Genomic DNA, 4,207 nt, shown 5'->3' on the forward strand with positions numbered 1-4,207 from the left:
TTTCAACGATAGCGAAGTTTTAATGAGCCCGTTTCGCCGCTGCATTGAAATCAACTCGCCATCAACAGCTTTTACGAGATATTACGTAAACTTAAACCCCCTTACTAATAAACGCTGTATAAGCTTTGAATAGTTATACAGTGTTTGGTCTTCTTCAATCCAATTAAAAATATCACTTGTGTGACAGGAACAAAACACTGTATAACTATTCAAAGCTTATACAATGTTTATTAGTAAGGGGGTAAATAATTAAAAGAGAAATGACGTCTGTATTATCACTTTATACGGATAATGAATTGGTCAAATGTTAACGACTAGAGAAAGTAGGGTCACGTTATCAGGCACGAGAGAATACCTATAATAGTACGCAATGAAAAATATTTTATTTTCAAATTGGTTCGCAACTAACTCTTTCAGAATGTCCCTGTGACAAGAACCGGTGTAAGAAATTTTCATATTTTTATATCGCGCAGTAGAACCCTCGAGCCTTAGATGATAGATCTTTCTGAATATCAAGAGGAGGAGGATTAGTTATTAATTGTGGCGGTATAATATATAATAATAATAGCTCCCACACCGGTTTCGGTGACGGTGGTCGGTTTCATTGAAACCAGGCCAGCTACGCAGGAGTAATTTTATAGTGCCCAAATGTGTGCGCAGTACACAAGAGCACTCTCTATTCCTTTACTCTCATAACACAGTGGGACGGACGACCGACACGACTGGCGAGAGATCAGGCGCAGGACCGACTTTTTACATGCCCATCCGACGCATGGATCATCTTACTTGTCAGACAATCAGGTGATCAGCCTGCATTGTCCGAACCAAACTTGGAAATAACATGTTTCCAACACGAGAATCGGACCCACGACCTCCGAGTCAAGAGCCGCGCTCTATACCACTAGACCACGGAGGCGTTATAATATATAATAATATATGTATATACGACAGCTGAAATGTATCACGTGGGCTCCGGCCTGACCGAGCATAACACCTCGCTCGGTCGGAACTCGGAAGATCTTCCTTTGCGGCCACCACGCACCATTGAACTGTAAGTGTTTATAGTGAGGTGAGGCAGGAAGTGTCTAGGAAACTTTTTCCTGTGGAGAGTCTAAAGCGCTATAGAATTTTATGACCCGCCAGAAAACACAATGCTAAAGAAGTTTATTCTCTAGAGTTTACTCTATTCATATGCTCTACTCTATAGTCCTACGAAAGAAAATACTGAATTGTTACCTAAATTGTAACAGAATTGTCACCTGAATTTTCTGACTTTAAGGTCATGTTGACCAACCATCATTAACAATATAAGTTGGTTTTCCTCTGTCTATAATAACTGTTATTACAGATAGAAGAAAACCGTACATGTGTATGTATTCACTGTGCAATAGACGTGACGTTTTCTGATATGAAAAAGTATGTGCTATATGTATAACGTCAGAGAAATTGATTCATAGGTAGGTGGCACCTATGTTATTTGGTCAGGTTATAATCACGTCCCAAACACAGCCCAATCAAATTAAAATACTATGTTAAAGCACAAATCAATTATAGGCGTGATAGTTTTTCCGTAAAGTGTAGTGGGATATACTAGGGCTCGCTTCGCTCGCCCTGATTATATGGAAATGAAATTTGAAAGAAAAAAGTTATCAACTGAATACTGAATAGTACTGAAAGGTACCGTGATATCATGCACTGTGACATCTTATTGTTTACGTTGGCAAACTGGCTGCATGCCAGAGATAACCAGGGCCATGGAGCCAATGTAATCAATTGCAATCACTATGTTTATTACTTTTTAGGAATGAATTTAATTGTTTAATTAATGACTGATGTAAAATAAAAGTGGTAAGCCTGGGAAAACTATTAATCAAAGTGAGAAAATGCGTTTTCTGATTCGAGCAATATCATAAAAAAGTGCACGCACTCGTAAGAATAGAAGACGCTACTGAGAACCTATAGTTCCCAGTAGCGTTCAAATGTTTGAAAGTAGGTAAGTTATGCCTGATTGCTTGCCTGATCTTACTCTACATGGCCGACGTATTCCAAGGACTAATCAAGAAGAAGAGAGACCATGAAGCATACTCTACAGTTTGAGAGAAAGAGAGCGGTCACGCGGTCAAGCGTTCAAGCGGTCAGTTTTGCGTTCTTTGTGTTGTATTACGTTATATAGATATAATCACACAGGAGGCGTTCTGACCACGTCAATATTCCTCCTCTTTTACATTATGCCTTTATGCTGCAGTAAGAGTAAATAAGTAAATGACGATAATAGGCTTATATAGCCTATTATCGTCATTTACTTATTTACTCTTAATATAGGTCATATAATATCATATTGATTGGGGCTTTGGTTAATCTAGTCTCTATCATTTATCATCTTTCTATTCATTGTTAAATGTTTGTCAAATTGTCTTTTCTTTTATGAATACGAAGAAAGGGGGGAATAACATCATTTGATCCTCGACAAATATTTACTTAAGCCGGTACTACCGCAAATGATTAAAGACAGCTTGTAAGTTGTAAGCCACAGGTTATAATTTGTAAATAGCCAATTTATCAGGAACCTGCACAATAAGGTAACTTGTCTGATGTCTTCACGCAAAAAACTATAAAAAACTTCCTACTTCCATGTATGAATATTTGATACAGCATAACTCAAGCATAACTTCAATTGTTTTTTATTTGTCAAATTGACCTGCTTCACCTTAGTGATAAAATCATGACATGGGCACTCGGAATTTTATAGCACGCGGTTAATTATATTACTTAAACTAATAATGTTTGAGTTATCAACGGTTCCAACAATATGAATACGATCAAATATAAAAAAATTAGCCGCGAATTGGCAAGAAGTGAGCAAGCTTATCTATCATGACAGCTTTCAAACAAAAAAAAGTGTAGATCATTAATCAGTTCATTCGTTTGAAAGTTGCAATGCATTTGACGAACACACACGAAGCCCGTCACTCCTTTTCCTCAATGAATATGTGACTTGTAGCAAAAAAACCTAGCTTTACGGTGTTTTGTACTATGTAGAGTTCTCACCCTTACAAAAGGATAATACTAACATGGCAGCTGCCAAATAACTCCAGTATAAATGATAAGCTAATATGAAACAAAAATGTAGTACAGTAAAATAAAATTGAACATTTTACACCTTTTCGTAGATATAATATCTGGAACCTACTCTTAGTTCTTAAAGCAGCAAATACTATTCAACGTAGTACGATTTAACAACATAATAAAATATGTAGGTGGATATTTACAATTTAACACTTACTACTATTTCAATAAGGCCCACTTGCGTCAATACGAATTTATGTCAGTTCCCTGCGTTAAATTATTATACAAAGAATGAGAGGAATGATAATGTGTATAAAGTTTAACCTAGGATTAACGTTAAGCCATAGTAGCTCAAGTGGGCCAAAAAGCCAATCGAACGAATTGCAATTACGATTAACTCTACATTTTTATATGTGCCCAACTACCCACATAATATGTGATATGCCTTTTGAGAATCATCACTTTTATATCATATTGAAACTGTATCTCAATGAAAACAGCTCAACTCATTCTACAACCTCAAAAGTACCATTCATTTTAAATTACCAATTGTTTGCCGCACCGAAATGACCGTCAATTGCAGTTTGCTCAAAATGTAGAGTTGTGGACGTAAAATTTTATGCTACCGAGCATTACACTCTGTTCCCAAATATTATTAGATTTGTGAGACCTATTTACCACGAGCAACTTGGCTCGAGACTTAACAATATTAAAGTTCTCGTCACGTGTTCGGACGAGTGTGTTATGAAAGAAACAGCAGTTTGAATGTCACCCAAAAAGTTTACGATTTCTTGACAATTTTGCTCGCGATGAATTATGAATTACGGTAACCATACACAGTACATAGTTTCGTATGCAATATGGCATTGGACGGTGCCAACTATCAGAGCACATTAGAGCATTGTCTCTACATGTGAGTCGTATGCAAACTGCTTGGGGTTATTTTTGGAACACGAGGACTAAAAATAACGTTGTCACTAGAAATACCCGGTCGTCCGAAGCCTGCGCGTGGACATCGTGCAGAGCTGCGGGTGTGGACTATACCGACCTTTTTCTTATCAGTTATAGGAGCTATTTGACGCGCCAGCCGACGTATCTTAGCGATAAAGTAAGAGCAAAAGCGTGCGCCCGCGCCGCTTCG

Source organism: Aricia agestis, chromosome 9 (genome assembly GCF_905147365.1).
Source record: "Aricia agestis chromosome 9, ilAriAges1.1, whole genome shotgun sequence".
Taxonomy (NCBI): Eukaryota; Metazoa; Arthropoda; class Insecta; order Lepidoptera; family Lycaenidae; genus Aricia; species Aricia agestis.